Source organism: Camarhynchus parvulus, chromosome 2 (genome assembly GCF_901933205.1).
Source record: "Camarhynchus parvulus chromosome 2, STF_HiC, whole genome shotgun sequence".
Lineage (NCBI taxonomy): Eukaryota > Metazoa > Chordata > Aves > Passeriformes > Thraupidae > Camarhynchus > Camarhynchus parvulus.
The window spans coordinates 121419429-121447312 of record NC_044572.1 but is presented as its reverse complement, the minus strand read 5'-3'; the positions used below and the strand labels follow the sequence as shown (position 1 = coordinate 121447312).

At 39.2% G+C, this 27884-nt stretch overlaps 1 protein-coding gene and 1 long non-coding RNA gene across 4 annotated transcripts in view; one reads left to right on the top strand and one right to left on the bottom strand.

Annotated features, from left to right (window-relative positions):
* Nucleotides 1-2905, bottom strand: part of ZFHX4 (zinc finger homeobox 4) — a 147828-nt gene extending 144923 nt beyond the window's left edge. Inside the window, 1 exon segment of the mRNA XM_030943944.1 lies at nt 2356-2905. The gene's annotated coding sequence lies outside the window, so the exon portion shown is untranslated.
* On the top strand, nt 415-27441 carry LOC115901349. Of its 3 annotated transcripts, XR_004060535.1 has the most exons (4): nt 415-616; nt 11846-11897; nt 13588-13650; nt 26280-27441. It is a non-coding gene; the product is annotated as an uncharacterized LOC115901349 (long non-coding RNA). The 3 variants fall into 3 exon arrangements; XR_004060533.1 differs by lacking the exon at nt 11846-11897; XR_004060534.1 differs by lacking the exons at nt 11846-11897; nt 13588-13650.
* Nucleotides 27442-27884: the final 443 nt, after the last annotated feature.

Here is a 27884-nt window from a genome sequence, read left to right as displayed (position 1 = left end):
CCACCAAACTAAAAATATAATGCTACATATGATCTTTTTAAACACTCCATCACCGCTCCTAAGGATCGAGCCACTGCAAATCCAGGGGAAACACGATTGGAAAAAAAAAAAAATACACCATCAAAAAAAAACACCCTCACAGCAGCCACCCCAAAAGCACCCGAGCCCTCTCTTTCCACTCTCGCTCTCCTCGTGCCAACTACATAATCCTTGATAAAACCGAAGCAAGGCTAATAAAAAGAAAATTAAAAAAAAAAAAAAAGAGGAGGACGGAATGGAGCCGAGGAAATGCAACTGTCAGAAAACGGGATGGTCAGACTTCCTGAGTGAACCTGCCTGTGTCTGGCTTAATGTAAATCTCCACCATCTTCAGCCTGGCAAGTTGTCTTTTGGTTGGGCTTTTTTGTGGGGAGGGGGGTGTTATGTTTGCGATCTCTGCCTTGGTACCTAAGGAGGAAGAGGAGGAGGAGGAGGGTGTGTTACTGAATGGTGGCTAAAGCCTCCTCGGGACGGCGCTGAGGTGAAACAGGCTGAACCCGACTGATGTGGCTCCTCTCTCGGTTGGACCCAGTGCCCTAAGCAGCCGATGAGAGACCCCCGGCCGCCCGGCTCGCAGGTAACAAAAGAAATACCAACCCGTGTGTTTCTGCTGCCGCTGCTGGGGAGGCTGTGGGGGTGGGGGGGAGAGAAGATGCAGCAGGGGAGGAGTGGAGGGGAACCGCCGTAAGTTGGCATCGGATGGGGGGAAAGTTTATTAGCAATTTTGTAGGAAATTTCATGTCAGGAAAGACGGGGAAGCAGGGACGCGTCTGCCATTAGCCGCCGTGATGGGAAGGGATGCACTTGATTCTGGCACGAGCAGTTAGAGCAGGAACCAAACCGCGGCTCGCTGTTTATGAGCTTTTTTTTCTTTTTCTTTTTTTTTTTTTTTGTCTGTTGGCTGTCTTTTTTTTTTAAATACACCTTAGCCCCCTGTTCAGAAAAAAAAAAAAAAAAAAAAGGGCGCCTGTCCCGCAAAACAACCACCACTCCCTTTCAAAAAATCTCAGAAAGGCTTCGCTGAAAGCAGTCCCCGACCCTGCCCGCAAGAGCCTTTCCTACGGAGCGGCTCGGCTCGGCTCGGCTCGGCGCGGCACGGCACGGCACGGCGGGGATGCCGCGGGCTCCGCCGGCGCCCGGCCGGCAGCCGCCCGCAGGCAGCGGCAGCCGCGCATCCCCACATCCCCGCCAGCGGGGCCGCTCCGCGCCGAGCCGAGCCCAGCCCAGCCCGGTCCAGCCGAGCCAAGGCGAGCCGAGCCGAGCCGGGCCGGCCGGGCCGGGCCGCCTCCCCGCGCCGCGCGGCGAAACTGACAGAGCCGCAGAGCGCGCTCCTAACGGGCTCCTCTTCCAACGCTGCCAGAGCCGGCAGCCAGCAGCGCGATCGCCCTGCGCGCACACACACACACACACACACACACACACGCCCGCACGGCCACCCTGCCTCTGCTCCTGAGAAACCTACCTGCAAAAAAAAGGGGGGAAGAAGGAGGGGGGGAGAGGGGAAAAAGCACCCCACAACCTTCTCCTGTACACACGCACGCAGTCAGGGTCCCCATTGCCCTGCTGGCATCCCCCCCCTCGCCCGAAAGCGAAAGTTTGAGAGGCCGAGGGGGGTGGAGATGAGGAGGAGAGGCAAGGAGGGTGGGAGAGCAGAATGTGCCTTCAAAAGGCACCTCAAAGTTTAGGGGGGACCGAGCTGCGAAAGAAGAGTGCGAGCTCTAAAGGAGCTGGCAAGGGATGACTTCTGACAGCCGTAACGTCGTTCCTAATCTGACAGTATTCCCCCCCTCCCCGAGCTCCCTAGAAAAAAAGAGCGAAAAAGTGGGGGGCACCCCCCGAACCTCTTCTGCAAAGCGAGCAGGGTCCTCCACTTAATCTGAAAGTTACAGCCCGAAAGAGGAAAAAAAAAAAAAAAAAAAAAAAAAACCCACAGCCCCAAACCAAAACAAAAAAAAAAAAATACACAAACAAAACGTAACCCCCGGAATGAAAGAGAAAGGCAGTAAGAGAAAGAAAGAAGGGAGAGAGAAAAAGCAGCCCCTCCTTCCGAAATGAGAGCAAATACTGTACCTAAAAGTGGGGAAACAGGCAGAAAAAGGGGGGAGAGAGAGAGGGGAGAGGTACATGGGATCTGGGGATGTGAGTGTGTGTGTGTGTATGTGAGAGAGAGAGAAAGAGGCACAGAGAGAGGGGGAGAGAGAGAGAGAGAGCGAGAGCGAAATATCAAAGATTGTGCAAGATCAGCCTGGAAAGATAATCGATACTCGACCTAAATTTAACACAAACTACTCAATAAAAGTTAAAGAAAAAACTTACTTTCCATTTCCCCTCGCAGTTCCTACTGGATCTTCGCCTCTCTTTTTTGTTTTGCTTTATTTACTTAACAGCTGATCACATCCAAGTAAACGAGAGAAGGTTCATTAAAAAAATAATAAAAAAAAATAATCCTCCAACTTTATTGGGTGAAAATAAAAATGATTGAGCAAGAAGTGGGGGGCATGGAGCGGTCCTTTGGGGTCCGGGAGTTGTTAAAGCATGTGCCGACCGCGGTCTCGCTGTTTGGTTGTGAAGGGGTTGGGAAAAGGAGGAAAGGAAATGAAAATCCGATATGTCTTTATTCTGCTAATTATTATCGTTTTAGCCCTGTTTAAAAAAATGGCTGATTAAGTTGAGTGCGCATGTCTTTGTGTGTCTATTCCCGATATGCACTCTGGGAATGAGAGAGAGAGAGAGAGAGAGGGAGAGAGAGGGGAGAGAGAGAGAGAGAGGAGAGAGAGTAAAGAGAGCGAGGGAGAGGGAGAGCGAGGGAGAGGGAGAGGAGAGGGAAGAGGAGAGGGAGAGGTGTAATTAGTGAGGTGATCAACATTCTCCGGGCTGCAAATGACGCGCAGCCCCGGAGCCGGAGGAGCCGGAGCTGCCGCTGCTGCCGGGGGCTCGCCGGGGCTGCGGGAGCCACAGAGCCAGCCCAGAGAAGAAGGGGCAGCAGAAGGGAGCTCATGGATACAAACACAAGTCTGCAAACTTCATTAGTAACACAGACACACACGCACAGGCACACAAAGTAGATGGCTAGGGAAAATTAAAAAAAAAAAAAAAAAAAAAAAAAAAAAAAAAAAGAAAAAAAAAAAAAGGAGGGTGGCAGACTTGCTCTTTTAACTGTTTGGAAACTTAAAAAGAAACGGGTCCAAATTAATTATTGCATCAGGGAGATATTTCTGTCTGTCTGTCTGTCTGTTCATCTCTTACATTTTCTCTCTTTTAATGGGGATTTAATGAAAAAAAATTAACATCACGTTTTTTAAATGGGCTAATGAATGTATGACACATCTGCAAAAGGAAAGGTAATATATCTAGGATAGGGAACAACTACCCATATAGAGATAAAGACAGGTTTATTTACACATGTGCACACAAATGCACACATGTGCACGCTCACATCCCACATCGTATTTACACATATGCACATACACTTAACACACACACAGTCACACAAAACATAGCGCACTTTATTTGTTGACCACCATGTAATTGCTTAGAGATACCAACAAAGTAAAAAGCAAAGCCTTATAGAATATACAATATCAACTGTAAACAGTCTTATCAAAATGAAGTAAATATCAGCCCAAGGAAAGGGTCTCTTTGCATACAATCCAGGTTTTATGCATATACATGCATCATCTTCCAGTTTCCCTGCAAGTATTGATATTTTATTAATATTTTATCTGCTATATTTTACCAGACATATTTCATTCTTGAGGGGAGGGGGGCACAGTATTATGATGAAAAGTAGGGTAAAATGTACAGATGTCATTATAAATTGGAATCTTCTACAAATATTTTCCTGTGTGGGATTTAAGAAGATTGCTTCTCATTTGAAAATCTAATTATCTTAACCTAATACTGCAGATGTGAATATGACTGACACTTTCATTAAAAGATAATTAACTAAAACTAGGAATAGACATACTTTAAAATACCCCCTACCGAAGATAAAAACATGACTATTCAAAGAGCATCCGAATACACCGCAGGAACACGTGCAGATTTTTGATAATGCTATTCCAGAAATGGGTATACCAGAAATGGTCACCAAGTCACAGGAACAGGCAGGAGATATTTACAGTACCAAGGACCCCGTGCAGGTGAACCGTAACCTTAGAGCTGACATGCCTTTGAAGTTCGTGATTCCTGCGATACACATCAAAACCTTGTCTTAGGCCTTAAACACTAAAAACCAGCAGGAAGGTTTTATCACAACCTTCCATTAAAAGCACACACGCACAACAACAACAAACCAGCAAAAACCAGGATGGCAGGAATACACACCTCTCTGGGCCCTAAACCTCCTGCTCCAGGAGAACATTTTGCAAGTACTGGAACTAACGCTAATAGGAAAATCCCCACCTGATGATGAATTAAGGCTGCCCTTAAGGAAGCACAGGCCAGTGTCAGGGAACCGAGTGTCTGAAAGCAGATGTTTAAGGTCAGAGTGAAGGTCCTGATAGTTTTGAAGAAAGGAAAAAATAAAAAGAGGTTTTTGGAAAGGGGAAGGGGAAAAAAAGGATTAAAAAAAAAAAAAAAGAAAAGGAAAAAAGCCCAAAACAAACCGTCAGCATGGAAGTACAGCTATTCAAAAAATCAGAATCTGCAAATAAAGCAGGGGAGGACCCCTACCTCAATCCAGGGAAACCTTACTTTAAACTTCAGGAAAATCTTCAAGATTGGAACTTAAGGGAAAAGTCAGGGGCATTGGAGGGTTAGTGAGAGCAACTTTGTTGCTTTTCCAAGCCTCACCTATGCCTTGCACCAGCTCATCAATGAAAAAAGGTGTGAGCATATGTATGTAGATTTCCACAGGCAGTGCGCCCTGTCAATGAACGTAATAAGGAAACTAGCGATATTCTGCATTGTTGTTTACACGGTGGAAAAAAATGCAAACAAAGACTGAAAATGAAATCTCTGAAACCTGTTTACAGTTATCAGATTGAGGGAGTATGATGGAAAGAAGGCTTTTAGGTTTAAATGGTAGACGAAACGGAACTCTGAGATAGAAGGATGCATTGTCCATTCAAGTGCATGCCTGAAGGATGGCAACACATTTCCTAAGACTGAAGACAATTAAATACAATGTGATGAAGAAACACCTGAGAACAATACATCTATTTCAAATTCAAGTGAAGTAACACGTATACTTAATGTCACGGAAGAATAAGGAAACGAAGATAATTTAGTTTTAAAGTCGTCCCCCCCCCCCGCACCTCCCCCCACCTCTTTTATTCCTAGTGCTTTTTTCCTGGTGAAACATCAATATCATTAATGTCATTAATGTCAAAACACCAAACGTCAGAACAGTCAAGTCATTCTTTTTTGGCTGTAGATTTTCCCCCTTTTCTCTCGTCTTGGAGGGGGATATAGGTTTATGGTGTTCTTGAGTTACAGCTAAGGAACAAAGGAGGGGGAATAAGGCAGGAATTGCGACAGGAGAGTCCACATTTTTCAGGGTTTCTTCTGCCACTGTTTACTGTCCATCCTAACATTTTAAACCTCTCTGTTTTTCTGTCTCTCCCTCTTTCTCTCTCCCTAAAAATAGTACCTATCGAGGAGGGGGGGGGCGGGGGGAGGGAAAAAAAAGGCACTACGGGATGTTAACAGTTTAGAAGGAACCCGGGGATCGCCACGTAGATAGGAAAAATCGAAGAAGGTTAATTCCGGGAGGCAGCAGCAGCAGGTTTGTGGGATGTGATAAGAGCGGAGCGCAGCGCGGGCTGGGGGCGGCGGGCTGGGGCACGCGGGCGGCCGCGGAGCGGTGCGGGGCTCCCGGCGGGCGCGGGCGGCTCCCGGCGGCGCGGCCCGGCCCGGCCCGGCCCGGCTCCCGCTCCCACTCCCCTCTCTCCTCCCTCTCTCGCTCAGCTGATCGCCCCCGAAGAGTCTCGCCTAACCTCTCAGCTCCTCTCCTCTGGTCTCGGTGGACCCCCCGCCCACCTCCTCCGAACTTCTCCTGCAGGCACCGTTACATATTTTGGGTTTTTTCGAGCCTCCTGTTGAAACCACAAAAAGCTCTTGATAGTGACGTTACATTTCAAAGAAAGGGAAGGGGGAGAAAAAAACACCCTCAAAAACCCCTCAGCCTTTTCTGTCCTTTACCATCTCCAGCCTTAGCCCTAAGGAAAACTTGTTGGCCTGGGCGAGATGGAGCTGATGGGGGCCAGAGCCCGACACTGACCATTCTTTAATAGACAAAGAAATCGTAGCCCAAACCGGGCTCTGTTACACCACGTCTCCCCGTCAAGCTCATTTCACTCCCTAAATCTGCGCTGCGGACACACAGGGGCACAAGGATCTGCATAATTACAGACATAGCCGCTCCCCTCTTTAATAAACCGACATAATTCCCTAATAAGCGTTCCCTTCCCCCACCTTCTCCTCTCCCCAGACCCCAACCCAAGGGAAAGGGGATCCATGTCTTTTTACTGCGTTCCCTAAGTCTATAGATGAGCTCAGTTTGAAACGAGGTATTACAAGATTTCAGTGTTACAGACCCTTTATCTGAGCTACAGACACTTTCAGATCCCCAGCCCCCACCTCCTCTCCTTTTTGTTGTCTCTTCTCCTCCCGGGGGCTATTTGACAAAGGCAGTGTGTTAACTAACATTTTTGTTTAACTCAGCAACTTCTTTTCAAAACATACTTAAACCTGATAGCAATCTCTTGTACTTTTTTCTTTCTTTTCTTTTCTTTTTTTTTTTTTTCCCGAGATGAAATTGACTCTGAACCCAAAGCGTTTGGCTATTATTAATAATTTCTTTCTTTGCAGGTATCATATATACAAATCTTTTGTTAATTTACAGCGCTCTTCCCCGCCACCCCCCCCGCCCCCCGCAAAACATTCCACTACACACTTAAAACGGGAAGGGGGGAGTGGGGGGGCGACGCGAGGAGAAGAGGGAGGAGGGAAAGAAAACAAAAATCCCCACTCTGATTCCTGGAAAGTTTTGTTCGAAAAAGAAATAAAACAACAATAACATACTGCATTTCAATTCTGCCTTCACTGCCCCAGATTTGGCATTCACCTACTGAAAGTGCGTCTAACGAGCAGTGACCTTAGAGAAAAATCACAGCCGAATAGTATAGACATCTCGCTGAGATTTTGAGCTAAATAGTGCCGATCCCGATTGGCTTTTTCTTCTTGTTGTTATTTTGGCTGGAGCCGGACAAAAACGCGCACCCGGACATTACTATAAATAAAAGCCTTCCAGGTCTAAGTCTGCTGCCGGCGTTTCCTCCGGAGCCTTAACAGCCCTTTTTCAGCTCCTTTCTTGGGCAGATCGCGGGGATTAAATGCCCTGAACCTGAGCTCCTGGCCTTGGATGGGAAGGGAAAGAAAAAGGGAGAGGGAGAGAGAGAAAGGAGAGGGTGAAGGAGCCAGGCGCCCTCTGGGCTTTCAGAGGTCAGCGCTTTGACAGTGCTCTGACCTCCCTCCCCTCCCGGCAACCACCCCAGTGTTTATAAACAAAAACAGTCAGGACTAGCCCCAAACAATAGCAATTCACCAACTTCACAGGCACTTCACCAGCTCTTATGCAAATAAAGGAAAACGACCGCTTACCACCGCTCCCCCCCATCCCCTCCAGAAAGCCCAAGAGCATATTTCCAGCAGTGATATATCCAAGGGAAAAATTTTACATTCTATCCTGGAAAAGGACAAAAAGGGACTTCAGAAATAAAACGGTTCTGGTAGAAAGACAGACAAAAAGGAGAAAAAGCCAATAAAACTACCGATCTTACTGCAGAAAGAGGAAAGTTATGAAATATTTATACCTAAATCCAGCAATCCACACTGCCAATAAAACAGGAATCTTTGTTGTGTAGACAATATGCTAAACTACCTCTGCGACAAACAGCGATTATAAAGCAACCAGAAAAAGTTATTTTCGCCTAAGGAGCCAAGTTTTCAAAGAAAACGTGTGGATTTTACAGCTAAATAAAAGCCACCACCTCTGTGTTATCCGTAAAAACTACACATAAATTAAAAGCACCGTTAAAAGAAAAAAAAAAAAACCTTCCAGCAAGCAAGCAGCACATCTGATCTGACTTACAAAAAAAAAAAAAGAGTATAATTAAAACCATCTTTAATTACAAAAAGCAGCAAGCGAAAACTAAATGAATCAATGATTTCTCCCCAAAATATTGTCCGCCAAGGTATAGAAATGACAGTTCTATAGTCCTGCATTAAAGCATTAACTGAAACCCCACAATTCAAGAATTGATTACGCGAGAAGAAAAAAAAAGTAAAAGAAAAAAAAAGGTCCTAATGATTTTCAAACTTTTGTTTAAAAAATGATGAAGATCAGGAAAGATAGGAGGAAAAGTTAAAGGAAATATACCTCAAGAGAAAAAAGACCATCTCCTTTTCTTCTTTGTCTATCAGTCTCCAGTTAAAGCATATGGAAAATGTTTTCAAAATGCCTAGATTTGGCACATTGTCATTGCAAAGAGAGGAGCGCAGTGATGCTGTTATAGAAAATGGGAAATAAATTCAGGATTGGGTGCTGCCTCCTTCAATGCGGATTTATCTAAGTTTAATTTAATATTCCGCAATCACTGTATGATCGCATATAATTCACCAAGATTTTTAAGGGCTTTGCCTAAATATGTTGACCACAGGCACAAAGTAATTTAATCAGATTATTTCCTTCTTTTATTTGTGTTTATTTTTCTCATTAGAAACGCTTTAAATTGCAATTGTAAATAGTAGAAATGATGGAATATTAGGTTTGGGGTGAACAAACGCTCAGAGAAGGCATTAGCTTTATTAAAATCATTCAGAACGTAAAATCAAAAAGCACAAAATGGTTGTTTGTAAAACACTAAACCTTTAATCGATTTATTGGCATTCCAATCGATTAGATAAACGGAAATCTATAGTAAACATAAAAGCATTTAAAATATTTTTCTCTCATTTATAAACAAAACTTTTCTTTTCAGTAGAAAAAAAAATTATTATCAAACGACTAACAGGAAATTCTTCAGATATCAAATTACGATAATAAAATTATTTCCACATGGAAAGGGATAATGACAATGATGATAGTAATTATAATAATGAATAATTCAACAGCCCTTTGACATATATGGAAGAGCCTGGTTCAAAAACAGCTTTTGAAGGGGCTACTTTTAGGGGATTTTTTAAATAAAATTGAAATTTGAGGCTGAAATGCTTAGATTAAGTGACAGTTTATGTGCATGTGGTAAAATTGCGTTAATTTTTTTCCTGCAGTTTTTAAGGCAGAACTGGTCTCTTTGACATCACCCCTCAAATTAAGTTACCTCTTAATAGTGGTAAATAAGTATGTAAATATATAAGCTAACCCTGAATTTATGGGGAGAAAATTTTGTCTCCACACCGGGGCGATGGGAATGGGGACCTTTTACCTTGCAATTTAAACAATTTGCCTAGCTGGCAGAGTACCATCCAGATTACAGAAAAATTGTGCAAGAAATAATGTATTTGACCACTTAAGTGAAAGAACACAATTTATTTAGGGGTGGAGGGTGGGGAACTGCAAGCCGGAGAAATGCAGCAATCAGCTTGCGGCATTCTGGCTGCGCGAAGAGGAAGTGTTGCTGTAACGGGTATTATGTTTATTTGATAAAGAAAATCAATGAAAGTGGCTGTAAAGTAGTTAGTGAGGCGTGTGTTTGGGACTCGGGTTGAATAGTGACTCCAGCGGTCTGGTCGATGAGCTCTAAGAGCTCTGGAAATCTAACCTAACCCTCCGAGTGAGCTCTCTCTCACTCACTGCTGCACCTTCCCCAGGCTGGGAGACTTCAGCCCTTGTCTCCTCCCTCCGTCTCCTTCCCTCTCTCCCCACATCCCTCCCTCTGTCCCTCCTTCCCTCTCTCCTAGTTTTCCGCTCCTGCTTTCCTTCTTCCCATCCGCTCCAACTGTTCCCTCTCCCAGGTATATTTGTTCCCCTCAATCTCTCCTATTCTCTTTCATTCTCTCGCCCCATCTCTGCCGTAGCTATTTCATCCCGGTCCAGCTGATTCTCTAAGTTTCCCTGTACTTTTGAAACCTTTCCCCTTCTTTAATTCTCTTCCTCTCCTCCCGGGTATAAGTATTCCTAAGTCTCCTTCCAGCCTTTTTCCTATCTGTCTTCACCAGCCAAATTTATCTCTTATTTTGGATTGGTTCCTCCGGACATGTGCTATATTAGTAATTATCCCTACTCATTTCCCTTTCACACACCCATGCTGAAGGGATGAGCACACCACGCTCTTTCCACAGCTGAAATATTTTAGACATTGGCTAATCTTCAGTGGTGCTTTACTTAAGACCTTCTGCAGCTATTACCCCCTTTTCTCCCGCTATTCTTCATTCCCTCCAATTTACAACAGAAATGTTTCTCCTCCTTCTTTTCATTTCCTACTTTACAATTTCCTTTGGGGTTTCTAAATAGTAGTATGTCCTTTGCATTTCCCTACCCCCGTCTCCTTCACTGTCTCACTTCAGCTGTTTTGTTTACCCGGTTGCTTAGAAGAATATTTCTTTCCTTAACAAGTTTATCTCCCTGTCTTTCAGTCTCAGCCTATAAAAAAAAAAAAAGTGGGGGGAGAGAGAGAGAGAGACCGAGAGAGTGGAAAAAAGTTCAGCTCTTTTCAGCGAACTAACTTGGTTTCAAACTTCTGGTTTGGATTATGTGTCATTATCTATTTTCCCTTATCGTATCCCCCGTTGCCCTCCCCACCCCTCCGTCGCTAATAACATCTTTAGTGTGGTCAATGTTAAATATGGCAGATCTCTGAAAAATGCCTCCTCTCGAGCTCTCTGCTGGAATTCATTACCCGCCCCACTCTTCCATCGCCCCGTGGCCGCGGGGCCCGGCGCGCCCGGTGCGTGGAGCCCCCGGAGCGGCCGCGGGGATGCGGAGCGGCCGCTTCGCTCCGCCGCCGGGCAGCGCCCCCGAGCCGCGCTCGCTGCGGCGGCGCCGGCGGCCGCGCGGGACCGGCCGGCCACGGGCGCTGCGCCCCGCCGGGCCCCGCCGGAGCAGCGACGCCTCCGGCGGGGGCGGCCCGGGCGGGGCGGGGGCGGGGGCGCGGCCCCGGGGCCGGCAGGTGCGCGGATCCCGCTCCGCGCCCCGCGCCGGGTGCGCCCCGCTGGCCGCGGCAGCATCCCCTCCGCGGGAGGTGCCCGGCTTTCCCAGCCAGGCTACCTGCCCTTGTTTGTCTGGGGCAGGAGGTGGGGTTTGGAGTCTAGCTCTTCTTGCTATTTTCTTTTTTTCCTCCTTTCCCCCCCACTTTCTTTCTTTTTCTTTCTTTTTTTTTTTTTTTTTTTTATCCCTTTTCCCTTGCTGTGTCCTGATTGTCTGGAGCGGGATCTAGATGAGGGATCCCCCCTGGCGAAGTCACTCATGTGCTGCTGGCTGTGACACATGGTACGTGTGTCGCCTTTGTATGGTCCTGGTTGGGCCACATGCACTTAGCCTGCAGTTTAAGGATTTGCTTTCGTATGTGTAGTGAGTGCTGGAATAAAACAGGATTTCAAAGGGTACCACTAGAGTTGACATTTCAGGCCTGCTCTGGGTTTTATATAAACCTTAACCAGAGGAAATGATTGTTCCAGGTTAAATGGCCCTAAACTTTCCTTTGTTTCATTAATTGGGATCTTCTGTTTAGTTCTTGTGACAATTCTTTTAAAGAAGCCGGAGGAATAATTCTAATTCATTAATTTCTTCCATACTGACTGAAAGGTTTTCGCTGTTTTACACATGGCTGGAGTTATGCTTAGACTTACTTCTTGTCTTTAGGTTACACACATGAAGTGAACAGAGGGGGCTTGATCCGGCTGTCCCCTCTCGAGTGAGTAAAACATAGGTCTGTCTTGTTGTTAGAAACTCTCACTACCATCAGGGCCTCTGTTTGGTGTGATATCTGATAAAATGATTTTGCTATTCCAGGCCTCCATAAGGTTACCCAAAACAAATGTTGTCATATATTTCTGATTTTCTAAAAGCATGCTATATGTTTTTTAGCTAAGCCTCTGGTAGCTTTAACTTTCTTCTTTACTTAAATGTGCTTGAGGGAGGAATGATAGCTTTTACATTAAATGTTTCATAGTACTGACAGAGGCACAAATGGAAATTACTATTTTTTACAGTTTCAGAGAAAATACAATGCACAAACCAGGCAAACAATATAATCCAGAAGTCTTATTAATTAAAACCCAATGTAGGAGTGTACATTTTACAAATATTTGCCTGGGAACTTGGACTCTTAAATTCTGTCAATATCTCCATCACCTCTGAAATTATTGCTCACCTATATCCACAGTGACCCCAAATTGTCAGAGAGAAAGCCTGCCAGTTGTAAATCCACACGGGGCTACAACAGGATTGCAATTTATTATAAAGCAGAAATGTTACTGAAGGCAAAATTGGTGCGTATTCCCAAGTCCACACCTGAAAGGAACACATTTTCCAGAAATAAAGATGTTACAGAGAATTGTTTAATAATTTTTTTCATGAGATAGCATCATCATATTAGGTAGGTTATATTTTTTCTGGATTTTAACCAACTGCGAATGTTTTTTTAAATATTGTTTAAAAATAACAGGGACAACTGAAATTCAATACCACCTTGAAAAGATTAAAATATTTACTTAGGCTGCAGACTTTGTGCATGACAGTACATTATAGAATAGTCAGAATGGAGAGATACTTTTTCCTTTCTTTCCCCAAAAGGATCTAGCTTGGTATAATATTCTTGCTTCCCGCTGGAATGATGTTAATGAGTGCAAAAAATATTCTTGATGTAATGTAAAAGAGGAAATGAAGGACTGTTATAAAACTAAATTTAAAAGTATGTTTTAATATTCTGAAAGATAAATACAGAATAATGTATTTTGCAGGGAGATCATATGTACTATGTGGAAAGAGCTTATTTTAAACAAGTGTGTCTGTACATTCCTTCAGATAAGAGTGTGCATACTGTCGTTAAAATCACAGGATTTTTGATCTGTATTTCTACTTATTTTTACAAGAAAATGTTTCTAATATAAGTTATGCATAAACAAATTTAAAGAGCATCTGAAATTTATTCATAAAGTAAATAAAAAAATTTAAAATGCTACTGATTACGAAGAAGTGTTTGTAAAACTCCCAATTCCTAAAATAAACTTGTGAATCTAAGAAGGTGCTAACCTGCATACACAATGTACACAACTTTCCCCTTTCAATTAATTTCTAATGTTAGGAGGAACTAAAATGAACACAAGAGAAGGATTTCACTCTTTTTCTCCTTAAACTCCTTTAAAATTATCTCTTCACAGAGACATCCTGAGAAATTAGAAGCACCCTAGGAATCAGTATTTCCACCAAATAATTATTTTTAAAATTAATATATGTGCTATTTTCCTTTGTTTTTTTCAGTAGATAATTGTGAGTATTGTCATCAGTAAAAAGGAAATAAAAACTAAGACTAAAACCTATTGTAAGGCAACAAATAGATGCTTTTATATTTACAGTAAAATATTTTTATTTTCTTTTAATAGGAAGCCTTCATAAATTATTAAATCACACTTGATCAAGTTAACAATGGAGTTAACTACGAGCAGGTAAAATGCTGTTTTCTGCGTACGATTCATACCTGAACCCCTCAGACACTTCTTATCTCTTTTCTACATATTTTTTCATTAACATAACACTATTTAAACTTTTATTTTGAGACTATTGTAGCACGTAAAACATATTTGTCTGTGTGTATTCACCAACACACGGAATCACTGATCTGTTCCTGTATCACACAAAAATACCTTGTGTATAGTTACATATTTAGAAGCATACGAAGGTCTGCTCAGTGTTTGGTTTTGGCACAGTAATTAAGGTGTCAGGATTCAGATATGCTTTAGTGCTGAACATTCAAAATTTAGCATTAGAGCCCCTGGTTCATCTACAACAGGATGGATACTGTGTTTATGGAGTTCATTTTTGACCTTACCTGAGTAAGTACTTTAAGTTAAAGTATGAGATGCACCTAGAGGGGTAATACATTGAGTTTAATAGGAAGACAGTTAATAACCTTTTTTCATCCTCATGCACTATCAATCATGGCTGTCACCAGTCTGCTGAATCAAAGCAAAAGTGTTCTTCACAGATGACTGATTAGAAACGCAAAATCACAAGATCCATCTTCATGGTCACTTTTATTATAGTCATTTTTAAACTGACAGCAACCTGCTCAGTTTCAGCAGACTGGGCATCACAAATAGTGTCACTCAGTGCAGCTAAGCATGAGAAGATGTTGGCTGGATTATACTTAAAAATAATTAGGCCCAAAGCCTTTTGTGGAAGCAAGAAAAAGGATTTTTGTGGTTCTAGCCCCATCTTTTCAACACCAGAAGTAACCTATGCTTTTACAGTAGGTTACTATTGGAAAATATTTTCATCCTTCCACTTCAAGTGAATAAATCAGTTCTGGTGGCCCTTGGATACCTTTTTGTTGGTAATGTGACCAGTGAGTTTTGATAGAAGCCCCTGTAAGCAGACGCTTAACATTGCATACTGCTATTTGTACAGTGCTGTGATGAACTGCTGGTTTCCAGCCTTCTGAGGAATATTACAAAAGCTAATTACCTTGTTAACTAGATTTGTTTCAATAACACTGTCTCCTGTTCAAATAAACTAGTGAACAGTTCAACGGTTTAAGGTTATTTATAAATTGAATGGGCTTCAGCAAATTTAAAATCAAAATGGTGTAGGTGAGAGGGGGAGAGAGAGAAAGGGAGAGAAGGAACACTGGTACTGCAAGTTGTGATCTGTTCTTGTGTGTTTCTGAAATACAGTGAAATCTAATGTAAGTAAAGGTGTTAAGTAATGCTGAAAAATGAAAGCTGGTTTGTTTGGAGGTTTTTTGTTTGATTAGTTTTTGGGGTTTTTAAAGAAATATAAATTGCTATTGCCTCTAAAGGATGCTTTTCCTGCAAGATTGGTTTCTTAATGTAAATAAAATCCTTTCCCTCTACTTAACACTGTTTAACATGAGTAAGAAAATAATAGATTCTGATTTGGAATTTTGATTCAAGGACTGTTGGAGTGAGAAGACAGCCAAGACTCATTCTGGAATTAGGTGGAAGCTAAATAGGCCTCCCTCAAAACTCTTCAAAATCTTTACTGTTTTTTAAAATCTAAATTCCACTTCATCTTGTGAACACAAAATAACATATTGCACCAGCTGAGCATTGTTTCAGAATTGTCTTTAGAATTGCAGTGAAATTGTGCATCTGGTTAGCCACTTAAATTTAACCCCCAAAAGGTAGTCTTAATAGCAAGCCTGATTTGTGTAGCTGTGATTCCTTTATTACAGCTCATGGGACTCTAAGCTCTGTATATCTAAAACTTTCCTTTAAAACACATTTGGTAACTGTGAGGGATTTCAGTGGCTGCAGGGTCGGACCTTTCTTGCAGTGCCCCTTCGCATCCTTCTCTCAAACTGGAGGGCAAGACTTTGGTCAAGTAGGGCTCTTCCAAAAGGAAATGCTCTTCATTTCTACCCTCAGACCTCACTTTTGCTTTTAGCACCTGGCTATAAACACACACACACACAGAGTCAGTGGTGACTGACTCACACTCAGTGGTGATGAAATGTTTGCCCACACAGGCATGCAAACACACACAAAGAACATGCTACATACGTGTTTTTAACACTGGCACACAATCACTGCTGCCTGGAGAGGTATGCTGAAACATGAATACCAAGCTAATCGTGTCAGCAGAATATCTCCATTTAAAGTATCTTTAATAGTTTTGTAATATTTCCAGGTGCTAAAGAGACTGGAGAAGGAAAGCAGGAAGCAAAGTAGGCAGTTTTATGTCCAGTTGAGATTCACATGCTCTGCAAACAGTTTGATTCCTCTCTTTGCCCCAGTTAATGCTTATCTTAAGGATATAATTAGCATTGATAATACGGTCCCATATAGAAACTCCATGTTTTTTGAAGTGGTTTTAACATGCATCTCTATTTTCTGATGAAAAATTGATACACTAATGCTGACTGATGTCTGTCTAAAAATCAGAGGCTAAGTGTGTCTGAATTGAAATTTCTGAGCATTAATCAAAACCTAATCAAGCAAAGAAACTAGCAATGCCTACTGATAAATAATATAATCATATTTTAATAATTATGCTTTCAGGGTGACAACAATATTTTTCCCTATTAGATATTTTAAATACTATATTCTAGACATAAATGGCTAAAGAAAGTTGGCTGTAAATTATTCCTGTGCACTTTTCTGTGTAGTAAGAACAAATTCTAAAGAAATCTTGAGATCTGGAAGTAAAACTATCTGCATTAAAAAGAAAATAATGGGCTACTAATGCTTTCTAATTTCAGGTACAAAAGTTGTTCTTTCTCCTGGATATTAAATAATACTAATCTACTTTCTAGGTTTGTTTTCTACCCAGTTACCATTTTAAGACTGTATGGGAAAGGTGATCACTGTAGCTTAATTTAAGCACATAGTAAATCGATGCATCTCAAAAAATGAGCTTAAAAGGATGAGGAATGGTAAGAAATTTTGTGGGTTTTTTTCCTGTCACAATAAAAGGAGACACAGGTAATAATTACTAAGATATTTTTATTACCTTAAGAAAACAGCTACATCAAACTGACTTTGTAAACTTTTGTAATGCATATGTTGTTTTACTCTATATGCTGCATCTTCCCCAGAATGTATTGTTTATTGTATGCTTATTTCCTGTCAGTACACTTGCTTATCCAGAATATTTATTACATATTAGTATATAGAACAGAATTAACTTTAAAAGGGTAAGATTTTTATAAATTAACTTTGAATTAACTATTTTTCCAACTACAGTTCTATCTATCAATCCTTATAAGACAAGACTGAAGTAAGTACTAACAGTATTGAGGAAATGTTCCAGTAGAACAATTATAACATGTTTAAGTACTGATTGCATATAAATATCTTGTAAGGTTTACCAAGATGTAATTTATACTACAAATAAGTAAAGGAATTTACATCTACTTTAGTCATTACTAACCTAATTGGTGGGAAAAAATACTTAATGTGTAGGCACATGCATGGAAGACAGCAGCTGAAATAAAGCGTAACTTTTATCTCAAAAAAGCAGATCTACCCAAGTAAATAGGCCAAAGAGTACCTGGAAGGTTTCTCTTTCCAAGTACACTTATCATAAGCATATATAGACCCATGAAAAGTACCCATCAAATCCTCCAACAGCAAAGCAGAGCACTGCAGACAAGAACACTAGGAATTCTCATACCACACCTGCCTTTTTGCTGCTTGAATATGCAGCTATTTCTGTCCTCACTGCTTTTTAATTTTTTGCCCTTTGGTTTTTGAAATGTTCCTTGTAGAAACTTAAAAGGAGGAAAAAGCTTTTCTATGAGCATCAGGTTGCAATAAATGTGTGTATGTGAGAGAGAGTGTGTGTGCATACAAAGATGTATCAGGAAGGCCAGACTGGTCATCTTTCAGCATCTGTCTCTTACCTGGGGCTCAGAACCTTGGCTTTCAAGGGAAAAGAGCAGGGAGCAGAGGTCATGCAAAACATTTCCTCTTGTATATTCAAATTACCAGTATTTGGGATGAAGATATTGTCTGATATCAATATTCCCAGTTGCTCACTAGGCAGACAATTTTTACCTCCTCTCAAAAGGTATCGGTATTTGTACCTCTGTGTATCAGTAAGGCCAGATGATTGCTCATCAGGACTTAAAAAGGATTCTGCATTTTTCCTCTGCGCTTTCTAAAATATTGACCACATAATGTGAAGTGGGGATTTCTATTTGTTGTCTTTTTATTTATCTTTTTTTTATCTTTATACCCCCAGACCTCTTTATATTTTCTGCCACCTGCAAAATATAATAGCCACAAATCCTTGCAGGTTGTCTTTGAATTTATGCTTTATAAGAGCAAAACTTTATAGGAAAGATGTAAATATTTCTTTGTCAAATGTGCCAAAACCAAGTATTTTTCTTCCAACAATTAGAAATATTACCTATTTATTACTACTGCTGAAGGATGCACATAGAAGTTTAAATATAAACATCAAGGATATGCTGAATACAATAAAACAAGTGTGCCTATTACCGATTGAAAACAAGAGAAGAGCTGTCTTATTTCTCAAGTTACAGATTTAGGGATAAGCACATATACTTTATTTTTCGTATATCTTTTATCTGTAATCTAAATCATAGTTTAGATCATAGTCTGTTAGGCTAAAAGGAAAAGATTATTTTTGTGTAAATGTCCATCTAGGATTTTGGAACCCTGCTGTGGAATGCAAAAGGGGTAAAAAATCCCCCAAATTTCTTTGAATAGTTTAGGTGCTACAGTAGCGATTTTTTTTTTTTAAATTTGAGCTTTCTCTATAGCTGTATTTAGGCCCTGTTTTCATTTTTGTAAAGTACAGGTTTTCCTTTTTTGTAAGCTGTTCTCCCATAGTGCTTCTTATTTTAATTCATTCTTAGCAAAAGAAACACCCAGGTTCAATCTGGAGACCTCCTTCCAACATAATTTAGCTGGACCTTTTCTTAGTAAAGGTTTTCTGGTTTTCATTTTCACTTCATATTCTCAAATAAAAGATCCTTTGTTGTCTACCATTTGATTGGACTTAATGAAAAACACTCCATTTTAACTTAACAGTATTTCCCTTTGAATTTATTATATTTAAGAACACTGTCAAAAATCAAGCATTTAATCTCACGTTTTTATACTTAGAATTATATTGCTATCATATGGTTCAATGAGGTGATGTAGAAAATATATTGAATAGATTTCAAAAAGAAAAGTGAAAAACTAGCCTCATTTTAATATGAAACTAAATACTATGGCTAATGTGCAGATTGGGTATGGTAGTTGACTTTAAAGACTAACATGTGACAGGGTGCCAACAGCTGAATTGTGCAGTATTGACTAAATGAGGTTCACTGATTTGTATTGAGGCTAATATCTTCTTTAAACAATTCCGTGTAAATTGTGCGTATAAAGTCATTGGAAGCTATTTCTCAGGACAGCCTCGCTGGCTAGCTACCTGCTGGAGTGAGGAAGATAATCAATAGAAAGAAATAGAGCTGAGCATGAGACTAGGAAGCTTCAGAGCAGTTAGTGCTGATAAAAGTAGATGATGTCAATATTTGGGAATAACACAACTCTAGGATAACAGACAAAAGAGAAGTGCATATGTTGTAGAGTGTTCAAACAGGGGCAGAATTAATGCATAAGTGGCAGATGTTGCCCCAGGCTGCAAAAAGACATTATTTATTCCAGCTATTGTTAAATTCCTAGCAATACACCACTGCTCTATATAGTATATTAAAATTATATCTGGCAACGAGGGAGCTGGAATACTTTTTACATGAGTCAAAATTCTCAGATATTAAGAAGCTGATGCACTCTGTTTACACAGAGCATTTTCCACACATCTCCTTGACCTCATAAGGACAAGCCTGTGTCAGAACAGAATCCTGCAAAAACAGTGCTCAGTGGTCTTTAATTAAATGAATATTTAGAACTAATATTTCAAAGAGTAACAAACTCAAAATGTAATGGCACATTTTACCAGAAATCAATTCTTTGCTTGTAAAGATGTTGACATCCTTGAGTCCACCCTCTTCCCCCTCCCTTTTTCTTGTGTTTAAGTATTATTGAAACAAAAAATTCCCAATGCTCATTCAAATTTATAATATGGTGAATGTTTTTAGCCATGGTGTCTTTATTGGTAGTGAAATATTGGTATATTTTTGCTAATTTAATAGTAGAAATCAGTTTTCCTCTTGCTGTCAGGCGATGAATTTTTGTTCTTCTATGCTGATCTCTCTGTTGATGTATTATGACATAGTCTGTCAACATGAACAGATACGTGAAAGGGAGATTGGGTGACTGAGACATGCAACCTGAATATGGCTCCTCTTCAATTTTAAGTGTATTATCATGTTTGGATACAGTCAGTAGAAATGTATGATATTTTTTTTTCCTCTAAAGAAAGCTATTATTTTGATGTATTTTAAGCAAAAGCAAAACAGGTGGACTATGACAAGGTCCTAAAAGAAGAATGAATGAGGTAACTCCAAAACATATGTACGTGAACTTAAAAAACTTTCACTTCTAAGTTATAGCCCTTTAAATCTAACATTTGCAAAACACAAAAGTTTTTGTGTTAGAAGAACCAATCCGGGCTTATCTGATTATTAAATGTTGCTATCTTTTCTTTAAAAAAAATTAAATAATTCCACAAGCTTTACATGGTTTGTTGTCACAGATGTTTTTATTGTTTGGTGTTAGATATCTGGATTACATCAAATAGGTGATTACTATGTCAGCTAAAAAGGTCAAGTTCCCTACTTTTTATTTCAAACCATCATAAAGAAACCTTTCTATAATGACACACTTGTCTATACTTTAGATCTCCCTCTACTCATTTTAAAAAAAGCTTCTATCTGATACATTGCTTAACACGAGAGAATTTCATATTTTGATAGTTAATAGTGTCAATATTCATTCTTAAGAGAGATACCTGCATACTGAAATAGTTATTTTTTTCAAAGCAAATTTTTATCAAAAGATCATTTTTTATCATTAAAAATACACAATTTATTGCAATAAAAGCTGTTATTATTAGAGTGATGTGCCATAAAAGCCTTCTTAGATATTTTTTTCAGGTAGCTATTCTTTAGTTGTCTGACGTGGCACCATTCCGTCTTAAAATTACAAGAATTCATAAGGTTGCTGTGTAATACCTAACTCTAAGGAAATCTTCATTTCAAATAAGCATGCATTTTGATTTGGGACATAGTCAAAAATCTTTAAAGATATATACATCAACTAATTTGTTAATCTTGTGCCACTTTTAACATTTGTCACACATATAGACCAGGAAATTGGCTCCATCTCATTCTAGCTCTGTGTTGAATTAAAAACCTCTACTGCAAAGAAGAGCATGATGTGGGGAAAGAATAAATTTAGTTCTTTCCTTAGTAATGCACATATATTTCCATACATTTCACATCCTAAGGGAGTCTGTGAATGCATTCAATAAATACAAAACTGTAATTCCAGGAAAAAGAATTTTTATATTATAAATTTCGGATAGTACTTTGTTCTTAAAAGATCTAAAATTACAAACGTCATTATGTTTTTTATTCCTTTACAAAATACAGGATAGAGAAAAAAAATGGAAAGGCATTGAATTTTAGGGTCATCCATATTTCTGAGGGTATTAGTTGACTTGGAACAAAAATATATATATTCCACAACTGCACTTGTAAATTAAGAAAATTGTGTCCACCCCAACTAGTTCTACCTTACTTATACTGAAATCAAAATCATATATGTAAGCATTTATCTCAAACTATTGTTTATCTTCACCTTATATATTAAGGTCAGTGAAAAGAGCAGTTTATGGATAAAGGGCAATAATAAAGGGGTAGCCTTTAAACATGATTAGTTGGTGTCTATTAAAGATGTGTTAAAATGAAATATATACTGCAGGTGAAGCAAATTACTAACTCCTTCTAGGATGATGGACTTACTATATGTGTATTTCACTATCCCTTTAAAATATTTGCGAATTTGACTGCATTCTGAGGAGACAGAGCAATGTGGTAGATTTATGAGGGTCTGACGGAAACAGGGCTAGGAAAGATTATGGCATACTTGTTTAGAAAAACTGAGAACTGAAGGTTCCTGATTTACACTGACATATATCTAGATGAAACTATAGTTTGCAAATTGCCTGGAGGAGTTATCTTTTATTAAGTGTTTGATGGGTACAGAAATGTACCTATCTATTCTATAACAGTCTGGGAATACCAACACAATATTTGCAAATACAATTTCAATATCTTTAGATTTTCTTAAATATTTTCATTTTCATGGTCACCTCACCCAACCCTGTGCTGAGCTCCCGGGACTACCTAACAACCCATATGGTTAGAGTTTTGTTGCATTATTTTGAATTCTTGAGATAGCATTGTGCTGAAATGTTCCCTGCACTGCAGGAGTAGGAGAGATCAAACCACAGCTTAGGCACTTTTTACCTTTTTCAACAGCTTACCAACATATTTGACACTTTCTGCATTTTAACAGTTAGAAAAAGGTGTTAAAAACCCCAACGTTCACAATTAATGCACTTCCAAAGGCTTTCAAGTTCATGACTACACTGTGATGCCATTACATATGTTTAGTTTGAAATTAGGCAAGGAGTAACAGACAAAGCATGCAGTTTTACCAAGCACTGTAAGATTTCTTGCAAAGAAAGCCTGAAAGACGGGTAAGTTTTCTACTCAGATCAACTTTCCTTGTTTTATTCTGACTGATACACACTAGATGACATGTCTAGGAGGAGTTGGGGGGCAGGTTGGCTTTGCACAATAATTTTTGGTACATTAACTCCTCTTCCTTGAAGTGATGCTACTTTTTAATCTTATTTTAAAACATTATTATCATAGGGAAAATCTGTATTAGTCACTACAATCCTAGTCATATTTTATTAATGCAATTAAAATTGGTGTTTACTGATGCTTTAGCAACAAAATGATGAATTTAATATCAATTTAACAATGGATGATGATATGCATCCGAGTTCTGTCAGCATTTTTTCAAGCCAGGTGAATGCATCATACAAATATTAGGCAATATTTTGCAAAACAATCCACCTATTAAACAGGAAGTTTTGTCAAGCATGTATGTGCAGTTGATCACCAATTATATATATATACATTTTTTTTTCCACAAAAGTGTGGAAACAGGATTAGAATATTTTAAAGAGTTCACAGGCTTCTAATAATGAACAGCTTACACTAACTGATAGTGTGTACTACATTAGTGTAAGCTTTTGATCAGCAACAGAGAAAATAAAGTTTATGATCAGACAACTATTTCTACCTTCATATGAATATATGTTTTGTGCATTGATAGATTTAACAAAGTTTTTCTAGTGTTGTACCCTTGTATGAAGAGCTGTACATTTGTGATAAGTCACATGCCCTGGCCCATTTTCATCAGTAACTTGCATGGTTTTCTTAAATCATTAACTTACCAGATCTGGGTAGGGATGTCTGGATCTTTCTGGATGTTTGTATAGCGCCTAGCATAATATAATGTGTACTGGAATATAAGGAAATAATTGGCACTTGTTAGTTATAAGCAGCACTTGTTAGCATAGGCTTTCTAGCATGCCAACAAGCAATTAACCTCAGCATCAGTCAATCACCTTTTCCTAGTTAACTCGCATTACACTTTGAGGACAGCTGCCATCTTCTTGTGGAAAAATACATGTAACTGTGCCCCTGACTGTCATGTGAGTTTCAGACCAGTGTAACTTTATTCTCTCCAGAAGAATTAGAGCTTTCTAAATAGTAGGGTAATCAAGAAAATTATTTTTCTTCCATGACTGTAAATTAGGAGTAAGTGCACCTAATTCATTGGTGCTGCATCTGTTTAAAATTGTGGTACCGAAATTGGAATCAATCTTTTCTTTCTGTACCTAAGAGGTGAAAGTGTAGCACTGTACATAAGTCAATCAATGCAATGATGTTGCTTAGCAATGTAAATGCAAAAGACTAGATTGCTGATGCCAAGAAATTTGCACCCACATATTGCACCTGTCAGTAAATGGGAGTTTGCATTGCAACTGCATTGCAGTGTGGAATTAATGCCCTAATTAGAGACTTCTTCATCTCTATTAGGTATGCCTGACAAGACAATATGGTGAGGTTTTCTTATCAGCTCATCATTGCTATGGGTGGCAGGAGTAACTGGTTTTGTTCATTTTTACTCTTTTTGCTCGTTTTTTATGTTGGTTTTTTTTAAGACATAGCAAACACTTTAAATCAATTTTTGGTAGGAGTAGATGACCAGAAGAGAGTTTCTGTGTGCTATTTGTGTAGAAGAGAGAGGTTGACAGTGGGTTAATAAAACTGTTTTTTCCCATTTCCCTACACGTAAAGGTGATTTTCTTGGAAGAAAGGTATGGAAGAACCTGACTGTGATTTAAAGCACATCATTTTATTTCAATAGCAGGAAGCAACTTCCATAAATGACAACTTTTTTTCTTTTGATAACTCCAGTAAAATACAGAGATGACACCTGTATGAAGCATTATTTTTAGAAAGAGGGACTGGGACACTTCCTCTCCCTTGACTATCAAAATGACATATAAATATCATTTCTTTTACTTTTTCTGTGAGTTTTGTGACTTGTGCCTTCGTGTGTGACTGCGATGTGCTTTTTTTGTTGACAGATGTGAATAAGGTATAGAGAGTACTAAATAAAAGCTGCCTGGTCCAAATAGGCAGTAATATGCAGCACAGCTTAAGGGAAAACAAACAAAAAATCCAAACCAAACCAAAAACCCCAACCAATAACAAAAACTCCCCACAAAAGAAAACCAAACCCAACCAACCAACAAAGCACAAAAAAAAAAAAAAAAAAAAAAAAAAGAGATTCACTGTAGACTTATTTCTTCCTGGTCAGTACATTAGGGAATAAACTGAAAAATATAGAGTATTTTTCCAGTGAGTGATGAAAACAAAAGAAGGAGAGAATTGAGGCCTGTAAGGTATTTTAATTTAAGAGTTTTACATATTTTATTCTGAATAAATCTTTCAATTATGAATTGTAGTCTATCCAGCTTAGGTAAGAAAACCGTAAAATAGGAGTTTCTTTTTTGTTTTACAGAAGTTTAGTTATTATTGCTTAACATTTCCCGTGTTTTGCTGATGGAAATTCTTTGGGGAATGTTTAAAGAATGGACTTTTTAGTGGATTTCTTTGGGGTATTCTTTTCAAATAGTCATTCTTGAAATCATCCTGAGGCATATTTGGATCTTAAGTCACTTTATACTGTATTAAGTCACCGTGTAAAGTTCCTACTAGTAGCTGGGAATTACCTTAGTGATATTAGCCACTTTTCAAATATAAAATCATCTCTTGGTGAAAACGTTCTATGATAGCAAAATACAACTAGGTTTAACTTGGTTGTTGATAATATGTTTTCTTCAAACCATATCTTTGTTATCTCTAAATACAATTTTCATCTTGCCCTAAGCTTCTGATCGCTTTATTTGGTACCAGAATTTACAATCCCAGAGCAATCCCAACCCTCTTTGAGTCACATACTTAAATTTGTTGGTACACCGTGGCTGAGTTGAGTGAGGAGTGGCCCCACAAGCAGCTTCAGTGGCAGCTCTGAAGGAGCAGTAACCTCTATCTGGGCTGTGACATTAAGCTAGAACAGACTGAAACTGCTTCCTTCAGTAGCTGGCACTGTAATGCTAGAAAGCATAGCCAGGCTGTACTTATACAAAACATAAACCCATGCCAATGCAGGAACACAAGATACTGCAGGATCATGAAACAACTTTTTCTTTTTTAAATGTTACGTAAACCTCATGGTGCAACTGTGGTAGAATAGGAAGCTATAGGAAGCTATTTTTCATGTGTAACTATTATGTGCCTCAGGAGAGCAAAATGTTTTTGACTATATTTCTGCTTAAACTATTAAGGACACTACTGGAAAAGTTCTTAAAAGGAAACTGGATTATTTGGATTAAAATATTTTTTAGTAGTCTGATAATTATGTAAGAACATGAAAAAATGTGAAGGGAAGCAGAACCATGTAAAGAAGAAGGGAGTGTACTCACTGGTAAAAATGAGGTGAGAAAATGTAATGTTTTGGTATAAAACATGTTTCCTGGTAGTACTTTTGCCGAAATCAGCATTATGAAGCAGACCTATGATGATGATTAGTTATGTAAACTCATTATGCAAACTTGCAGTGTGTTGCAAGCCTGGTAAATTTGTTAACTTTTTTTTTAGACTAACTGGTGATTTTACTCATATTTAAAATGATAGATAGAGGGAGAATAGGACAATTCTTTCTTTGTTTTTACTCAATAACTGTTCTACTGCCATTTGCCTGGTGAGTTAGAGAATAATTTTTGGCCATTTAGCTTGTATCTGCAGTATGTTCATGTAGTGCAACATAGTTTTGCCTCTTGGTTATTAAGACCAGCCATAAAAATCCATTTTAAATGGTGACTTAAGAAATGTATCCTTGTCAATAAACATGAATTTGAAGCCTTAGTCATCTTTGATGACTAAAATATTATGGTTGCAAAACATGAAATGGTATTAATTATTCAGTCTAAGTGCTCTATTCTGATACTTTTTTGTACTTACACACACATTTTCTTTTCTTAGGTATCTTTTTAGTGCTGAAATGGACACACTAATTGTGATCCACGTGGTAAGGAGCTCCTTCTAAAATATGCAGTAGCACATTTACTGGAATTTAACAGGCTGCGTACTTTAAAGCCTCTCCTGCCTGTAATCATGTGAACAAACCTTGCAAGTCACAGTGCCAGCTCGAGATGCAGCACAGCCCAGAGCAGCAGCCCTGGAACAGCCCCCACCACTGGGCAAGGGACAGAAAGGAGACACTGACCTGCAACGGGAGGAGAGACCTCGCTACCAGGATTTGCTCACGGTTTTGCTTCTGGCAACTAACATTTCCATTTTTCTCAAAGCTTCTACATCTGTGTCATCAGACAAAGCCCCACGAGTGGTGCCAGAGCAAACTGTAGCCTTCATTGTCAAGTTGGAAGAGAAAAAATTATTTACAAGTCAAAATCCCAGAACTGGCTGCCCAGAGGTCACTCTTTGTTGGCCACTGCTATGAACCATTAAGGCTTCCCAAAGCTCTAAAAGGAACGGGACATTGTGTGGGGCAGAAAAATCTTATTGTTTTAAATTTGCTTAAATTCTATTTCATTGTATTATATGATTTTTGTCCTACCAGAGGAACATGAAAGATGGGATGTTTCTATCATTGCTTGCATGAATGACTTAAATTGACTGTCAGAACTTGCAGGACAAATCTTTGACCCTTCTCAAGTTTGTTTTAAACTGAAGGAAATGATATTTTAATTGATTAGGACTTTAAGCTATTTTTAAAGGAAAATTATTGATTCATGCAATGAATTTTACTGTTTAATCAGCCTTCCACCTCAGTATTGATATATATTTTTGGTTACAAATTTAGGTAAATGTTTAACTATGTGTTTTAATGCTGCCCTGCCTTTTTTTTTCCTTTCCTGTTTGAGACAGGCTTTTCTGAATCAAACCCTCGAATATAGTGACAATTAGGACAATTTCCAGACACATCAGCAAGACTTTCTGTACTAGGTGTGTGAATGTAGATGTTAAGAGGAAGCACAAGTAATGACTTTTTTTTCCATTCACAAAGGAAGCACTAAGACATCAAGGTTATTCAACAGAAATTAATAAATGCAGCCTGTAAAGTTATTATTTTTCCAAACTGTGAGAAGATCTCTGAAATAATAAAGATAATGTACAACAAAAACCTGGAGAAATTGTCTAATTTTCTTAAAAATATAATAGGAAACAAAAAAAAAAAGGCATTTCACAGTGAAGAAAATCTTCAGGCAGGGGAAAAAAAGATTTGTTTGGCAAGAGTGTTAGGGTAGCTTGAAAGAAAAATCCAGGGCCGGTTCTTTGCTGCTACTTCAGAAGTGTGTTGGGCATTTAATCTTAGTTGCCCTGTCTGCAAATAGAAGATGATAATGCCGTTTTTGCAGTGTTGTACAGTCTCCAGAAGTTTCACAATGAAAGAGGGAAGAGTTTCATAGGGTATTTAAAATTGCCTGCTGGACCTCATGTTTTTAAAATAAAAGTTTAGACTACACATCCTGGAGGAGATGGGTCTCTAGGGCAGCACAGGCAATGTTTAAGTGGGGTATTTTTTTGTTTCACTTTTTTGTTGTTGTTGTTTTATTTTTTAAACTG